Consider the following 19,790-nt stretch of genomic DNA (forward strand, 5'->3'; position numbering starts at 1 on the left):
CATATCGCAGACTGCTCATTATCAAAATAAAACACAGTCAACCAAACATATAACAATTATTCTGCCTAATTTAATTGGTCTGTTGTACAATATAAAGGGCAAGCTGTGCCGCACACAGTCCTACTTGTTATTCCATTTCCCTTGCTGTGAAGACGCTGATTTAGCTATACGTGTATTTTGGGACTCGACTGAAGACGCCTTTTTATTTGTATTATAATATATTCAAATACATAATCTTACATAAGAGTTTTATGATGTAGGCCTTGTGTGTTTTATTTTAATTAAAATGTATTATAATTTAGGCCTACATCTCAAAAGGATGTGCTTTGTGCATTCTCTGACATTATATTTATTTATTTCATTAATATTGAGTATCAATTGATGTTAAACAAAACTGTGTGTTATTTTCTCTGGCAACTAAACTTCCAAAATAAATAATAATAAAAAAATAATAGCCTAATAAAAAAATAAAAATAAAAACTTCCAAAGCAAAGCCATTGTGCGTTCTCTCCGCGCGCCGCAGCTTTTCCACACAATATTAGCCTATTCAGCAATAGTGTAAAAGACCTGTAAATAAAATACAACATTTACACGATAAACACTATTAACATATAGGCTATATGTTGCCTTTTTTACTTTCCCTTACTGTATGACAAATCCTTAAATGAATGCAAAAAACAACAAGAATGAAAAATAGCCATGTATAATAAAATAATATATAGGCTACATAGCCTATAAAAATAGCCTATATTGTGCCCTTTATTACAAACAACGTTTTTAAACGCCAAGCCTAAACAAATGTATTTAAATCGAAACGGTCGCGCATCTCTCATTCAGTCAAAAGTTTTCATATTTGCAATGTAACATGTGGACGCTAACTATTAATATAAAGAAGGCGTCATACTTCAGTCGAGTCCCAAAATACACGTATAGCTAAATCAGCGTCTTCACAGCAAGGGAAATGGAATAACAAGTAGGACTGTGTGCGGCACAGCTTGCCCTTTATATTGTACAACAGACCAATTAAATTAGGCAGAATAATTGTTATATGTTTGGTTGACTGTTTTATTTTGATAATGAGCAATCTGCGATATGAAGCAACGCCAGAACTGTTGTGTGAGAGCGCGATGCGCCAGCGCCATCACTTGGATTTGTTCCACTGCTGGGAAATAACTTAATACTCATACAGATAATATGACATCATTCGAAACAGAAAAATGTATATTTTTATTTGTGTACATTCAAAATGACTACAAAATAGCATGCCATTGAAAAATAAATAAAACAACATGATGCGCTGCTTTAGCTCGTCTCGGTCTCTTTAGATCTTTCTGGCGCTCACCAAAAATGAACCAGAATACAGAGAATAGCCTTTTCGGCGCGCCTACTTTTGAAAGTCAACATTTAGATTATTTAACGTTAAATGCATTATATATGCCTGAGTCACTTTGGAATAAACCACAGCGTGTTTCATGATAAAACGTGACTTAGCCTATACAGTCCGGAAAATAGGCTATAGGCATAGGCGTAATTTGCGGGTGGGACATGTCCCCACCACTTTTTGCCAGGGTCGATAAAACATCTCGCGGCACGAATGTACAAATAAATAAAACATCTCCAGTTATCTGGCAGAGCATTCATTTCGTTCGTTTTTTAAATAAGAGACGATCTAGCGCTCAAATGTGTTTTTTAAATCAAGTGATCAAAGTGCTCGTTGCCGCTGCGATCAGTGGACAGTGTTTTCTCGTGTGGCTCGCGCACACGCTGCACTGTCTTCACTCGGACGCGCGCTTCAATCCGTTGCGGATACTCTCTATTCGTTCTGGTGAAATCACAAAACATAATGCACACTAACGTGCCCCTGCTTAATATACAGCCACTGATGAACATAATCGGTTTTGATGAGGGAAAAATATAATTATATGAGAAAAAGAAAAAAAACTATGCGAGAGCAGATTAGAACCCATAACCTCTGACACGGTTGGCGAAAATTCTACCACTGGACCATTAAGATAGACGTCAGTCAGCAGCGGATCTATGTATTTATGCCTGATAACATATATCAGGTTACATCTCATTAAACGACAAATTAAACCCCATGAAGCCTACTATTTAAATCGATTGAAGGTCATCGTAATGTTATTGCACATATATCTGATTTAGCATTTTATTAGCAACCGCTTTATCCGTGCAACTGCTGCAGCGGACTATTATTAGAATAATAGAAATCTAATACTCAAGCTGTTTTCTCATTTTTCTACTCTTAATATTAAATAAAAAACGACTGAACGAAAGATACACAGATTATCTTGAACCACCACCGCGTTTGCGGCAGAAAACTACTGCAGTGCAGCCAAAATGCTCTGTTCGACTTATCTGAGATCATTTATTCTTCCCTGTGGATGACCTGTGACCTACTTTCTGTAAGACCTGAATTTTAGAAAACTGAATTTGAAGATCCGAATTTCTTCATCTTGAAAACTTGAATCTGTATTTTTTTAAACTGAATATTTGCAGTATAAGAATTCAGAACAAAAAAACTAGCTGTTTGAAAATACATGTCTATAAAATTCAGCCATAAAAACATTTCAATTTGTTAAATTTCAAATGTTCAATATTCGTTTAAAAAAAATCAAATTCAGAACTATTTTTACACTTGCAAATAATTCAAATTTACACAATTCAAATTCAAATCATTTTGTCATATTCAAATTTACACAATTCAAATTCAAATTATTTTGTCATATTCAAATTTACACAATTCAAATTCAAATCATTTTGTCATATTATAAGCTCCATATTATTCGTCCAAAATATTTTTTTTTAAACTTTGGCCATGTTTAGCATGAGAATCCATCTCTTTAACACTGTAAACAACTCTGAATACATGAAACACCATTGTACCCCCCCTTTAATAAAATAATAAAATGAACTAATTTAAATCAGTTTATCATATTAAGTGATTGGGTCTCTTCAGAAGCCTTGCATTAACCTATTTGATTTATATGGATTACTTTCACAATGACTTGGAACTTTTTTAACTTTTCAGAAAGACACAAGCACACCATTTGAAAAATTACGCATTCTGTCATTTTTAAAATGGTAAAACAATGAGAAACTGAATTATGGCTTACATCTTTGAGACAAACAATGTATATATAAAAATATGCCACAAACCAAAAAAGATAATTTACTGAAAAAGAGCTGAAAAAAAAAAAAAAACATCTCGCACTGAAATTTTGGATCCGAAACCCAAAACATCAACATGACTGCCTACATTTACATATCAACATCCAGGTTTTCAGAAACTTGGCCTCCCCAGTCAGACAAAGTAGGACAGACACTATTCTCTAAAGAACTAATAATAAGAGCAAAATGTGTTAAAGTTGTCTGCAGACATGGGGTATTGTGCCGACATAGTAGTGACTTCGAAACAAGACACAGCAACATATTGTGATCGAATTCAGAGAATACTGAATTTGATCACGTTGTCACTTCTTTGACCCCGGATATTCTTTGAACTATGAGATACTAACAAGCTTGAAAATAATTTTCTTAGGTGTTGTTAAATCTGGACCTAATTTCTACACACTCAGAAAAAAAAGATACAAAAGCTGTCACTGTAAAGGAACATTTACCCCTCATTTAGCCCTAAAGGGGCCATATTAGTAACTAAATATACATATATGGCCTTTGAAAGGGTTCTGGGTCCCCAGTGACAACTTCTGTACCATTTTTCTGAGAGTGTAGGCTACATGATATTCACACATACTAGGGGTGTAACGGTACGTGTATTCGTACCGAACCGTTTCGGTACAGGGCTTTCGGTTCGGTGCACGTGTGTACCGAATGACTGAATGCAATATTTTGTGTGCGGAACATAGGTACATTTTCGTGTTTCCACACGAACATATTAAGTGGCGGAAGTCTCCGCGTTCAGCGCAAATCCCGCCCTGCAGCTGATTCTAATGTTTTTTCCTATTAGACATTCTCTGGTTTTACCCGTGTTTTACCCGTCGTCACTGTAACAATGAAATAGACTGCATGGCGAAAAAAAGCTTTTCCGCTTCGTGTGCGCCGCCGCACTCTCCGTTCCGTGGCGTGCGCGCGCGCGTGTGTGTGTGTGTGTGTGTGTGTGTGTGTGTGTGTGTGTGTGTGTGTGTGTGTGTGTGTGTGTGTGTGTCGACGACCCGCTGCGCTCTCTGCTCAATGTTCGAGTCCGTGTTTGCGCTGCGCGTTCTGCTCTGTCGTTAACGGCCCAAACACTCCAATCATATACCGATCACGCACTGGAAAAGCAAAGTCCGCTCAAATAAGGTGAAATTTCTCAGTAGTAACTTAGATTTCTGTTTGCTGAGCTGGTATAGTCATGCTGGCAACAATGGTAAAATGACCTGCTCTGATCACATGCTCTGGTAATAATAGCTTTGTACTATAGCTTTGGACTATATTTTATTTTGATAATTATTAAAAAAGTGAAAAAAAAAAATCTTAAATTGATTATGTTGATTGATTATTGAAAAATAATAATACATTAATATATTTGTTTAAAGGGGGGGTGAAATGCTATTTCATGCATACTGAGTTTTTTACACTGGTAAAGAGTTGGATTCCCATGCTAAACATGGACAAAGTTTCAAAAACTAAGTTGTACGTTTGAAGGAGTATTTTTGTTCCAAAAATACTCCTTCCGGTTTGTCACAAGTTTCGGAAAGTTTTTTTCGAGTATGGCTCTGTCTTACGTAAGATAGGGCGGAATTTCCTTATATGGGTCCTAAGGGCACTTCTCCGGTAAGATCGCGGCCGCGCGCGCACTCGTAGACCAGAGCAAGAGAGTGAAAGCAGTTCGCCATCAAAGCGCCCTGCCCGGCTTTTGGGAAGTCAATGTCACCAAAGAAGTGTGTTTTTGGTTGCCAGGGCAAGACAACCCTGCACAGATTCCCAAAGAACCCAGCGTTAAGGAACCCGTGGATGGAGTTTGTTTTCCTGAGCATAAACGGAGTTGTGTAAAGACTGTTGTTCCCTGCATTTCGACGATGATTGTTTTATAAACAAAGCCCAGATCTACGGATTTGCAGATCGTCTAATGCTTAAGGATCGAGCAGTCACAATGATAAAAATTCGCGGTCGTGCGTTGGAACCGGACGGTGAGTAAAACTGTTTGTTGAACAAATGTCTCTGTGTGTTGTCACTAGCTTGGCGCGTTAGCACAGCTAAGCTTCGCCCACACGGCCCGCCCCCAGCCGCTCGTTTTTTTCCGGAAAGACTCGGTACAGCCTATCTTTATGCTAAAAATTTAATAAAACAAAATACTTTTTGGAGATATGAAGGATGCAATATTACTCTATAGGTACTCAAGATTAACAGGAGATTGAGTGAAAATGAGCATTTCACCCCCCTATTATTTTAATATAGGGCTATTTTCTGTTCCTGCACTTTAATCATAGTTATTTATTTATATTTTTCATTATATTTTATTATGTGATATTGGTTTGAGACTGAGAGTATTTGATTTAGTGGAGAACTTTGCAGCAGTATTTTATTTCTTATTCTTTTTTTATTTTATATCTATTTTATTATATTTTATTAAAAAGTGTTTAAAAAAGTGTAAACAAATTGTTAAAAAAAGTTTATAGTAATAAACAACCTGCAGTTTAATGTTTGCATTTCTTTCCCTTACTGTACCGAAAATAAACCGAACCGTGACTTTAAAACCGAGGTACGTACCGAACCGTGATTTTTGTGTACCGTTACACCCCTAACACATACCATTCCTTATTGTGTGCTATCATGTTAATTCACTAATATTCCAGATATATAACAGAAAGCATTACAGGAGTGTGTTAAAGCTTCCAATGGATTCTGTCCAGACACTGAAGCTTGGTAACTAATAGAGGAAGTAATTTTCACAGGACAAATTTCTCAGCATGTTTACACACAGCCATGATCACTGCTTCCAAGAAAGCTGACGCATTAGTCATGCCCAAACCGCCCACTCCATCTCACACACCTGATTCCATTGGCAGTACACTTAACTCTTAATGGACTAATAATGGAGAAATGGAGTGCAACTGGAAGAAAACAAAACAGAGTTTTTTCACATTTCATGGAAGGAGAGCTCGATTGCATACAGAGAGGCCTTAAAAGCGGCTAGATCTGCTTATTTTTCAACCCTATTAGAAGAAAATAAATAAAACCCTAGGTAGGGCCTATTCATTTGAAACAGTGGCAAAATTAACGAAAAATAGGAAAAATTTGTAATAATCTCTAAAAACAAGCTCTGTGATAAACAAAGGTTTATGATACTTGCACGTTTTGTCCATCAAGATAATTATCACAGATGTACACAACTTTTATGAATTTTGAAGCCTAAATGAAGTCGCCAGAAGTAAAAAGCTAAATGTAGGCTATAAACGAACACCACCACGGTCCCACGAATTCAACTTCACCATCACTAAGCACTAAGCAACTCTTTCAGTTTTTATCTAAAAACATTTTCCCAGAATTTTAATATTAGAATAGTTTATAAGAGCACAATTATAAGCATAACGATGCTGTAAAAGCGGACTAAGTTTACCTTTTCGGAGTGAAGACGTTTAATCTCCTGGACTGCCTCTGTAGTCCCATTTAGCCACTTGTTAGCAACCGCATTTTTCAAGACATGTAACAGCTTCGAAAAAAATCACGAGTGCTGTAATATTGATGTATTTTATGTTGTAGAATAAGACACTGATGAACATCTTTGGTTTTAATGAGAAAAAAATTAAATAAACTATACAAGGGGGGATTAGAACCCAGAACCTGGCCTTAAATTCTACCACCATTAGGACAAACAAATTTGTAATGCGAATATTTATTCATATTCTGATTATAGAACCCATCAACGTAGCTACTTCAGCCTGCTTCATGTCATCAACGCACTCATTAAACTTTGACAGGTGAACCTTCGCAGGTTTGACGTTGCATTATCAGCTTGAAAAATACGCTAATTTTACTAGAAACACCGGAGACCAGAAATATAAAGGATAATTACGCTATGAGTTTGGCGAGACTTTCGCCAAAAAAGAAGTGGATAATATGGCCTAAATTATTTAATAGGCTCTCTCTTATTCTAAGTAATGTTAAAACATTTTAGCATAACCATTTTATAACTTTTCAGAGATTTTTTACATTTCTTGTTTTTATTATTATTACAGTATTGCTAATTCCCAAATATGTAAATAGTTCCCTTGTAAAGTCTCAGGCATTAGAGGAGCTTCATATTGCCTCTGGGCTTTTGGCACTTGAAATTGTTAACCCAGTGCAATTCAAGACCAGGGCTGGGCAACTCCGGCCCCCGAGATCCACTTTCCTGTTTAGTTTAGCTCCAGCCCTAATCAAACACACCCAAACAAGATAATCAAGGTCTTCAGAATTACCAAAAAGCTACAGTTTGATTAGGGTTGGAGCTAAACTCTGCAGGAAAGTGGATCTCAAGGGCCCTTGGTTAAAGGATTAGTTCACTTCAGTATTACAATTTCCTGATCATTTACTCACACCGTAAGAATTCTTGATAGAAGAATTAGCGCAAGGGATGTTAAAGTACTGTGAAATTCCTTTCTATGAACTGAGGAACATCTGCTCCAAGCTGTCCAAATAGCTCTCTGTGGTTCAGGTGCAGCATTATAGAGCCATTTTAACAATGAATCCACAGGAATGGAAGGGTTAAGGAAGACCAAACACTATCCTATTGTTTGCGCTTCCGCTGATTGTGTTTTAGTGGTTTCATAGCTCAGAAAAAAAAAATAAAATAAAATAAAAAAAAAAAATCACACAGCCAATATAAACATAAATAAACCACTAGTCAACCACTAGATTTGGCCTTCCTTGGTATAATTTGTGTTTCTCATGATCCTAAAGACCTTTTGATATGAAGCTGTACACTTACTTGTAAATACTTAAAAGTAGTAGTTAGTGTAAAAAAGTGATGTGCCCAGCAAAATCAACAACATTTTTTGCCCACTACATACAGTAATTACCATACATCCAATGGTGTTATTTCATAGTTTTGATGATTTTACTTCTATTGTAAATAGGAGAAAAATAGTGATAATGAATGAATAGGTATGTCTAAACCAGTGGTTCTCAACCTTTTTTGGGCCAGCGCCCCCTATCCAATATCCAGGTCCCTGAACGCCCCCCACCCCCAAACTAATGAGCGAGCAGGAACGAGTGAGAGTTAACAGATGAAATAAGTGAAACATTTTCATTTATTAAAGGTCCCGTTCTTCGTGATCCCATGTTTCAAACTTTAGTTAGTGTGTAATGTTGTTGTTAGAGTATAAATAATATCTGTAAAATTATAAAGCTCAAAGTTCAATGCCAAGCGAGATATTTTATTTAACAGAAGTCGCCTACAAAAAACGCCAGGATTGGACTACATCCCTCTACTTCCTTCTTTAATGACGTCACTAGAACCGTTTTCTGACTAACCTCCGCCCACAGGAATACGGTTGTATTGATGGCGAACGACAGACGTGGTTGATGTTTATCTATAATCGGATACCGCAAAAGTTTAATTCGAAGTTGTTAGTTTGCTCTGTCCATTTCACCACGGACTGTTTTTCTAACCTGGGATAATATCAAGCAGGCTTCTCTCAGCGTTTCATACTGACGAAGTAGTGATTTACTATGGAAGTAGCGATCAACTTCACATCGTTTCTCTTAGTAGGATGAAAATAATCTTACTTAAACTGTGATTAATATACAGAAAGCGATCAAAGAACAATCCCTTTCCAATCGCCCAAGCTGTCAATCACACAGCGCGAGTTTATCTGGACACTTGCCAAAACTCGTTATGAAATCAATGACGCTGTTACACTGCACAACGAATCTCTTACTGTATTTATATACCTCATGTTTGCATTCGTGAAATCATTAGTGAGTGCAGAAACTGCGTTGCAATGATAAGATCTTTTTTCACGCGATCAACAGACTGTCATCTGCTCAATGCTCATCACTACAAACTTTTATGTGATTGAAATAGATCTAAATACTTAAAAAACTTCTCACGATTCGTTAATCCCGATAGCTGTAATAGTAAAAACGTATAATAGCTGTAATAGTAAAAGTTTTCCAGATAGTTCCACATGTAATGCCAGATATTTCATATGCAAGCATGTCAGCCAATCACAGCAGAGGGCGTTTACATTGAAGTCTCACAGCAGACACGCCCCTTCAAACAGAGCGTTCAAATCAGGTGATGAAATCAGGCTAGGAAAAATGCCTTTTATTTCTAAATTATAAAAAAAAATGATCTAAAAAACATACTAACATTATAAGGGCACCCCAGGAAACATTATAAAATAATAAAATTATCCATGGAATGGGACCTTTAATACAACTGAACTATACTCCAGTGATTAATCCAAAAAACAAGCAATAAACTGCATTGGTATAGCAATCCCAGTGTTTCTCACAGCATTTTTGGTAAATCTGTGGTCGGTGGACCTCGGGCCTTCTAGGGGCGTTGGGGGGCATGCCCCCCTGTAAGAAATTTTTGTGCATTTTAGTGTTAACCTTTAATCAGTGTTAAAAAAGGACAACACTTAAGGTGTTTGGGGTCAAAATGACCCCAAACTTTTAAAGAGCGATTACATAAGGAAATATAAATTTTTATATGGAAAACTATATATCATTTTTTTTATTTACTTCTCAACTATACATTTATGCTGTGTTTTTGTGGAAATTTTGAAGTTTTTTAACTATTTACTGCACAATTACATAACTAGGCCATAAATTGGCTCATGAAAAAAGATATTTTAAAGAAAAAATCACTTAAATGATGATCTTAATTAAATCTAAATAGTTTTTGGACATTGCTCTATGTGTTAGGGATAGAATACTGACATCTGCTGGTTTGTGGAAAAACTTTAGAAATTATAATTAAAGAAAGAAATTGCAATGGCCACATATATCCAATAGAGGGCCATAGAGACTCATTCATTTTCACTTCATTTTTCTTGATGCTTAAACTTCTCCTCACAACTTTATGATATATATTTTGTGAATATTTATTTAAACATTTTGAAATACATAAAAAATATGTAGTTTTGTCAGAGTTATAATTTGTTGTTGTTTTCTGATATATTTTGAATTATCTTGCTTTTGCAAATTATTATACATACATTTACAAGTCACCACTATGACATGACTGTAGTGTGTGTGTGTGTGTGTGTGTGTATGTGTGTGTGTGTGTGTGTGTGTGTGTGTGTGTGTGTGTGTGTGTGTGTGTGTGTGTGTGTGTATGTGGGTGGGGGGGGCAGCTTCCATGTTGCCTAATTATGTGACATTTTTCAGATTTATGCCAGTTTAGTTGATTTTATTTGCCAATTTCTATAAAAATGCTCTCTGTTGCAGTGACATACGTGTGTGTTTGTGTGTGTTTGTGTGTGTGTGTATGATATAGAAAGTTCATTCCACTTTGGGTTTATGCTCTAGGACCAGAGCTTGATTTAAATGTAAATTTTTTTAGATTTATGCCAGTTTTGTTTATTTTATTTGCCAATTTCTGTAAAAATGCTCTCTGTTGCAGTCACATACATGTGTGTGTTTGTGTGCGTGTGTGTGTGTGTGTGTGTATGAGATAGAAAGTTCGTTCTACTTTTTATTTATGCTCTAGGACCAGACCTTGGTTTATTTGTAAAAAAATTCAGATTTATAATGGATTTACTTTTATTTTTTTGACAAACAAAATTAAAAAAAGTCATTTTTTTCATTTTCCCATTCATTTTCAATGTGGGGTCATTTTGACCCCAAACACCTTAAATGGTAAAAAATTTTTTACACACCTTTAGAACAACCAAATCAAGCCCAGTTTTTTTGTGCATGTTTAGATAGATTATTTAGGAAAAGTCACAGAGTTTCATGCCCCTGCGATGAAGGTAACACTTTTAAAAAATGAAGGAAAAGTCCATTGGGGTCATTTTGACCCCAAACACTGATTAAAGGTTAAATTCATCAATCTGGTGCACTTTGAGAGTTCAAAATTAAAAGCTCCAACCCATATTCAGTGTGCAAATTAAACAAAGAAAAATTCAAACCTCTTTTAGTTGTGTCTGTCTACATTACACTACTACATAATAATAGTTATAATATTAATCCCATGATAGCCATATATTGTAAAACAAATGCACTGAAAAATAAAGGACGGTCATTAAAGCGGTAATGTTTGCACTTAGGTTTTATTACGCATTTAGGAGAGTATTGCAAGAAGCTGCTTACATTAACCTTACTTTCGAAAAAATAAATAAATACAATCATTTGAAAAATTTCATGAAAAATTATGTTAGAATTGTAGGCCTAAAATACCTTGGTATCAGCTTGTTTTCATCAATGGTATAATTAATACAATTACAATTAATTTGGTTTGTCGTGATTAATTTGTGTTCATAATCAATAAAAAAAAAATCTTCAAACAAGAATAAACACGTATGAACAATTAAATTATTATTGTATTATTAATTATTTTTATATCTTGAAACTACCCAAGCAGAGTTTCGCGCTCAGATGTGACGGCGGAATGAATACATTACCAAAATGTGATTACAGAATATATTTAAATTATCCATCAAATTGTCATTTTCTCCTTACTGTCTTGCGAGTTAACAATAATGCCTGACCAGTAAATTACTTGGTGAACAAAGAAAACATTTTGGCATTAGGGATTGGAATTAGTTAATGCCTAAAAATGTAAAAGTTTTACCTTATAAATAGAATTTAGTTTAATTAATTTTAAAATTCGTCGCCGGAGTGAATGGGAACTTTACTTTTGATGGCTTGTCAACTTTCCATTCTTCCGCTGCGTGATTCTAATCAGCGCTGGATTCTTGGCACCACCAGATTTTTGTCAGTGCCAAAGTCATTTTTGAGCACGTGAATGCTGATTCTTGTCAGCGCTGGATTCTAGTCAGTGCTTGAACGCTGGTCTATGACATAGACTGTAAAAAATATGGACAAATTACACCTGTGACGTCACCCATAGACTTTCTGAAGAACGGTTTTGAAGCCGTTTATGGGGGGTATGGGCGGCGCCATCTTGGAAAATCTTAGGAAATCCTAACCCCGCCCACCTTCTGGCCAATCCATATATGCGTAAAGGACGCGAGTCCGGTTATTCTGCAAATGGAACAGCGCGCATCACTCAGCTCGCTCTGCTACTCCGGTTATCTCTGTATGTATATTTTAGGCAACAATAAAACGAAATATGTTATAAAACACCACACTAACTCTTTTCGTTTTCATTTAAAGAAATCTTAAACATTATTGCCACACAAATGTGGTTCAGGCAACGCGTATTGATTATATTCACTGCATATAACGTTAGCCTATTTATAACAAAACGAAATATAAAACACAACCCTGCCTCTTTTCGTTTAAATATAATATAAAAATATTAAACATTTTAATATGGTCCAGGCAATATGTGCATTTGAACTAAACAACAGATGTTGCAGTAAACAACATTACAGATCATCTTCGTTGTATTAAAATTTAAAATGACAAAACTCAACCCAGTCTCTTTTTGTTAAATTTCAGTTGTATCAATAGCCATTATAAAAGTATAAGTAAAAGGTACAAGAAGCTATACAAATAAAGCAAACAATTCAGTCAAACATATACAAAGTCAGCGCTCTAGTCTAACCATACAACGGTAAAGTTAAATAGCTTATAAAGTTATGAAACTTCACTTAGCCCTCAGCCAAAACGATTGGCCAGGGAACAAATTACAGATTCACGAGACCAAAAATCGCCCGTTAGATATACACAAGATCTCATGATTAACCACTACAGAGACGCCAGAGTCAGCGGCAAACGTCAGAACGACTAGCCAAGAAAAGGCTGTTCCAGGCGGGGTACATGAGCGCCGAGCGTCCGGTGATCGTCTCACAACCTGGATAAAATTTTCATAAATCTTTATAAATAAACCACAGATTTGAGCTTTAAACAACTACATTCTCACCTGAAAAACTCTTAAAACTACATTTCATGATACAAAAACAGTAATATTATATTTCAACTGTATATTAAAAATGGCGCTTCTTATGTTGTCATTCTCCTTAGCGCAGCCTATGCTCGTTATCAGCTGTCAATCAAGCTGTCAATCAAAGTTAACCACGCCCTTATTTGTCATACATTTTATATCTAAATACGATCTAAACTAACGAGTTAGAAAAAAATTCACCCCCCTCACAGTTGTCAGGCACTCGGAACCTATCGAAAAATACAATAAAAGTCCATGAGACCAACCTGTAAAAACATGAATTTATGCTGTGAAAACGGACATTTTAACATGGGGGTCTATGGACATTTGCTCCCTTTTGGGACCTGCCCCTAGCGGATTTTCGATGTATTGCAGTTTTTCGCACTTCCGGGTAGGCTTCATTTTTCAGATTAGAATGTTGCCGCTGGTCTATGACTGGAAAAATGGAAAAATAATTTTTAAAAAAGTAACGATACATAGCTTAGGCTACATGTCGCATTAAACTGGAAGATTTTAGAATGTTAGGCATTCTAAACTTTTGAATAAGAAATAATATCAAGTCGTCAAAATACAACTCGTCAAAACTCCGCGAATCACAACAAGCGTATCGGTGAGAACACTCATTTAAACAGCATATACACACACCCGAACTTGACTGCACATCATATTTTTGACATTATTGCTACTGCTTTCAATCGTAATGCAATAGAAATGAACACAAAAAAACCTGCCTAGTGCCTACCTACAACACTGACAGTGGACTTGAGGTCAGGAGTAGAGCGGCTGCGGATGAATGTTTTGTTTGGTTTTTTTTTTAGCGCTGCTGACGTATTCTTTCACGCGCACCATAGACGCGTGCACACACAATATGACATCACACTCTGCGCATGTGTTTTACAACATAATTTAACATATACATAGATCTAACACATTTTAAATAGCCCACTTAAAGTGTTTATTACAAATAAATTACTAAATGCTTAAAATTAATAAAAGTAAATGAACAAAAATTTGCGTTATATATTTAAACTCGTGAACATTTACATAAACTCATTTACACTTGAGCGCCCCCCTTTCAAAAATCTTGCTTCCAACGCCCCCCGTTGTTCTCTGAACGCCCCCGTTGAGAACCACTAGTCTAAACCTTTGACTGATAGTGTATTAAAAAGAGCAGCAGATTTAACAGTCAAATAACAAGTCTCCAACATCAGGCTAAGGCAAATATTAGTCAATGAACTGAGTTTGTTTAGCAACATCAAGTTGCCCTGGTGAAAAAAAAAGACAAACTGTGGTAATAACAGGAACCAGTGCTGCATCTTAGACCACTGACCCATTTGTAACTAATCATTATCTTCTACTCTGACTGGAAGTCATCTAGGAGGTGGCAACTTCAGACAACAACATTAAAGACCTTTGATTCTTTAAGCAAGGATTTGCCCTTGATCTGGAGACCAGTGCATTTTTTAAACATAGTGTTCCTTCCTTATCGGTCACGGATCAGGAAATGAAAGACGCCACCTGGCACTCAGTCAGCCACAGGCAGGACTGGGAAAGGAACTGGGTGAGTCCACAATTCTCTCAGTTTTAACACACTCTCACATGGGACACATTAACAAAGACTTCCCCAACCTGTTAGTGCCAAAACCAAATCAGCTAACAACCTAGACAGGATTTGGGAGCTACATTCAGACTGGACATTTATTCCTGAAGATTTTTAGGTGTGTGATGAAAGAGCAGGGCTCCTTGACAAATACATATGTCACACTTTATGGCCGGGACTGTCCGGGATGCATGTGAATAAGACCACAGATTAAGGAAAAGTTCAGGCAGTGTGAATGAACAAAAGTCTGCAATTCCAAAACAAGTCAATTACCGAACCACTTTTCGAGAAATCTTCCAAAATATCTTTGTGTAAGAGGTTTTAGACATACTCGGTATCACCTGATCTTGAACGTAAGGAAACAACAAGTGGTGGCTACAATCTGATCACTGATCCCCGGATAAACTCCATTAAACTGAACATACAATCAAAGCAAACTGTGGATGATCGCTTTACATGTCAGACAGATGCTCTCTTTCCTGTCAAGCGGGCAGATCTTCACCAGAAGAAGCTGCAATGAAAACCAGACTTCCTGCCACAAGTTAAAAGTCCGACTACCAATGACTAAAGATGTCCAAACATGCTAACTAGGCAGGCAGCTCACATTTTAGGCCACACCACACTAATACGTTTTAATTTTAAACCACATCATTTTCTCTCCGTTTTGTCCTACCAGTCACACTGAGACGGCATTTTTGTCCAGCTTTTTGAAACCGGTCTCCCAAGTGGATAAATCTGAAAATGACGTTTTAAAGATGTTGTGTGGACTGTGAAAATGGATGTTCGAAAACGATGTTGCACGTTTTGTAATGTGACACATAGTGTACCGACAGATATCCATGTTTATACCGGTATTGTGCATGTTATGCTTTGTACTCTCTTCATATCATAGTCCTACAATTTATTTGTCCTGTGGCAAAATATGATGGCATTTAGGCTAGGTTTTTGACCAGACATTTAATGGTGATTGAGTGCAACGTGGACAAATCAGTGAATGATGAGATATTTTGCTAAATAAAAAGATCCTGCCAGAAGAATAGCATGGGAACTTTATGATGTCTGTTCCGTCCCATCCTGTTTGCGTTTTCCCACGTTTCAGTGTGGATGAGAAACTTTTAGAAAGCGCTTGAAAATGCTAGTATGGATGGACAGTGTATTGAAACAAAAACACGTATTCAAATGTATCAGTATTGTAGATGTATGTAGCCTTAGAAATGCAGCCACTGAATGTGCACATGTGTAGGTAGGAAAAGAGCTTGAATGGAAGTTCAAGGAGGTTTTTTGCATCTTCCACACTCATGAGGAAACTTACAAAGCCTGAAATGACATGATGCACAAACAGGCAGGAGCTTTATATTTGTAAAGATGTCCTAACGGAGTACATTCCTCAGAGATTGAGTCATAAATCCTGCCTCTTTCACAATTCTCTGGCTGAAATATATCCTTTACTTGTATTGTTCAGCTGAAAGACTTCCTGCTGATCACTACATAATATTTTTCTTCCTTGTAGAAACTTGTGAAACAACTGTTATCTGGTTTAAAAGACTGATAGATGCTGTGACCAGTCTTCAGATCAGAGGTCTTTCTACCTCCGAGGTTTTTCTGCTAAAGAAGTTTCTACTTAAGCTACTAGAGGGGGGGGAGTTTATTTTGTTTAAAGTGTTCAATATGGTATCAGACTATTGATCCGACTAAGTTACTCTTGTTTGCCAGAGCAGCATATAGGAGAGAAAATATTTTTTAACCCCATTTTCAGAGCTTCAAATCATCCCAGGCTCTCATCAAAGGTTAAAACCAAGAGGTGAGGTAAACGAGAAAAATATATAGCGTAATAATTACACGCAAATATGTATTCTCAGAGCTGTCATCCACACTGTGGCTTGCGGATGGCGAACATATGGCATTTAACGCACACTTTCAACTTTTGCAATTTGCTTGTGAATAATGACCAAATTCTTTACATTCCTCCCGCAAAACACCAGAGGAGGTAGATAACTTCAGTTTGACACTTTTACCAAATGAAAACACGATAAAACTAACATCTTTAACCTTGAAATAAAGTTTAGGAAGGTAAGTAAAGCTCGTGCAAGCACTTACCAATACAAGAGGAATAAAGTTTAAAAGCTTCGAAAGACGTCAACCGAAAGTCCGTGATAAAGTTGCATGTATGTTAACAAAGTCTCAGTGGCACGAAAATCTTGTCGAGGTACAAAAGGACAATGAAAAAGCTGTCCAGCTCAAACTCCTCCGTTTGTTGCTTGTAGTTATAATGATGATGACAGCCTGATCATGTTCTCGCCTCCTGTAACCCTCCGCTTTTTTCGAAAGTGAACGACTGCGCATGCGCAGACTCTTGCCTGCGTGTGTGTGTGTGTGTGTGTGTGTGTGTGTGTACTTATGAAATGCTTTTACCAGTGCATAAGAACAAAATTACTCAACTGTATTGGAACGGCATATAGCCATATATAGCATAGGCTATAACCTGCACATAAATTTAAATTTGCATGCCCACAGTATTCGTCACCATTACATTTTAATGAGTTAATTAGAATAAGTCAAAATAGGCCTGGATGTAGCTTTTAAATTAAAACATTCTGCTTTCACTAAAGTTGTTTTGATTGATCGTTTGAAATGATTGATTGATTGATTGATTGATTGATTGATTGATTGATTGATTGAGTCTGAAATTCAACCCTTTTGGGCTGTGACATTTCCAATTAAATTGGAAATTCCAATTAAAAATGCATGTCCCGTGAATGTCCTAACCTGACAAACACAGACATTTATTACTCTTGGGATTTCAAAATGCATATCGCAAAAGTTTATCCTTTAATGAAAGATAAAACTCAGGAAGTACTGTATATGTCTCATGAGTCATTTTATCAACTATCACAGCTTATGCAACAGTTATTCAGTCATGTTATGTCTTATCACATAACATTACTACACAAGTCTTCAAATATGTCATTATTAAGATTAACATCGAAACAAAACACGTCAAGACATGCCAAAAAACATGTTTGTCCACCAACGCAACCAGCAGGACAGGTGTATGAATTCTATCCGCACGTCACCACTGTCCTGAAAACCAGAAAAACAGAAAGACTGTCATGAAAAAAGTGAATTCTTACACGACTCCTGGCAAACAACACAAACATCCCACACTGAGAGAGGAAATCTGTTTAAATGTAATGAAAACACTTTTTAGGGAATCAGTAGAAGTCAGAATGTAAACTAACAGTTATTTCAGAAACCTTAGACCCTTGTCTCAGTGTATGACAGAATAATAGATCAGCCTGCACACGTCCCAACACAAATCAGGCCAAAGAAAACTAGAGGGTGAAAAAGAATGACAACCATCACATGGACTTCTATATGTATAAAACTTTTTCAACCTGATCTGAGTCATACAGTGTTGGTGTTTTACATTTATGAGAGGTGCCACTCCCCAATGAATAAATTAACATTGACGTTTAAGTTGAGAGCCAAACATTTTCCTTTAATTAAGACTGCTTTGCTATTCAGTGTGTTCAGAATGATCAGTGAGGATATTATAATGACTGGTTTCTTCGGTAAGACATCTCAGACAAGACCAAACAAGTCAGGACTTGCTTAGAAGTGACAGATTCCATGGAAACATGAATGTTTGGCTTTTGTCTAAAACCATTGTGTTCATCAAGTAATTCAAGGTGAAGAATTCAGTCAGAAGTTAAAAACAAAAACAAAACAAAAAAACAAGGTATTGAGACATAACAGAAAAGGTCACTGGCATGTTATATTTTAATGTTATTTTATTAAAAAATATGTATTGGGGGAAAATGATTATGGCCTATAATATTTTTGATTATCAAAAAATGATTACAAACATGATGGTGAATAGGCTATAGCGACAGAACACTAGCCTTCAAGGAAATTCATTAAGGTGATTGGCTATTACTTTTAAATTGGAGAAATGATGTCTTCTAGTGGACAAGAGCAGGAATTTCAGGAAAGTTTTCCTCAAGGGGGCGCATGACGTCTCATTCTGATCCCCATTTATTCTTTTAGGAGGAAAAAATTGAATTATTGTTTGTACACGAATACTGTAAGTGTATACGGTTTTATTCGTTAATTCTGAAGTACAATCTGACACAAATGTAAAATTCTCTCAACAATATTCCCACTTATAAGCACAAACGAATGTGATTGGACCATTATGACCAGCGCTGAGAAAAGTAACAATGTGATGTCATCGACAACACGCGGTTTCAGCGGCTGTATGAACAAACAACGTGGATAATAACATCGGAAATGTCAAAGACATTGAATTAAAAATACAGTGAAGAATTAATTTTACCATCGTAACCGAGCGATTTCAAACAACTTTCGAGGAACAATGATGGGCCAAATTTCACTCAAATTAACAAAATTTCACTCAAATTTCACTCAAATTAATTTCATTCCTGCTTGTCCTAAGAGCATGTTATGTCCTTTTTCTAACATTTTGATCTGCTTTTTGTTTTATTTTGATCAATTCGTCTAACAGCTATTTTCACGAAACATGCGAGACACGTCACTGCCAATGGATAACAACGAGCTCTATCAGAACCTCACTGTCTGCTGAACTTGCGCAGAAACATCAAAATAGACATAGCCAGCTTTTTAAATTTGTTTTTAAAACTAAACATTTAGACTATTTTAGTAGCCTACACATTATGAGCTTATTGACGATTTTTTATAATTCTTGACAAAATTAGAATATATTAAAAGGTTTTTTTTTTTTTTAGTTTTGGGTGGGCCTGTTGAAAAGTGGGTGGCGTCTCGCAAGTGTTGATAGGCTATTACTCGTGAGGTGTAACCAATCAGATAGCGCCGTGGGCGGGACATTGAGCAAGTCTGCAGAGTGGTGATTACAGAGAGGCAGCGGCAGCTATATCAGAGCCAGCCAAAGTAGCGCATTTTAAAATAAAATTGACTTTAATCAAACCACGGATCCGTGATAAGTTTTGTGATCCATCTCGCCACTAGTGTAGTAGCATTGATCACTTTGATCACCTGACCTGTTGAAAAGAGATGGTATTCATCCCTCCTGGGATGGTGCTGCTCTTCTCTCTAGTAATATGGCTCATAGTCTTAGAGCTCAAACATGACAATCTGGGGCTCAGGTCAGGAAGCAGACAGACTGGCTTA

General features: G+C 36.5%; 1 protein-coding gene across 1 annotated transcript in view; it reads right to left on the reverse strand.

The window, feature by feature from the left end:
- Window positions 1-16,950, reverse strand: part of LOC307154161 (pleckstrin homology domain-containing family G member 3) — a 466,245-nt gene extending 449,295 nt beyond the window's left edge. Inside the window, exon 1 of the mRNA XM_079898929.1 lies at window positions 16,719-16,950. The gene's annotated coding sequence lies outside the window, so the exon portion shown is untranslated. The remainder of the gene's footprint in view (window positions 1-16,718) is intronic.
- Between the last annotated feature and the right edge of the window lie 2,840 nt (window positions 16,951-19,790).

This window comes from Squalius cephalus, assembly GCF_949319135.1.
Source record: "Squalius cephalus genome assembly, contig: scaffold_42, whole genome shotgun sequence".
NCBI lineage: Eukaryota > Metazoa > Chordata > Actinopteri > Cypriniformes > Leuciscidae > Squalius > Squalius cephalus.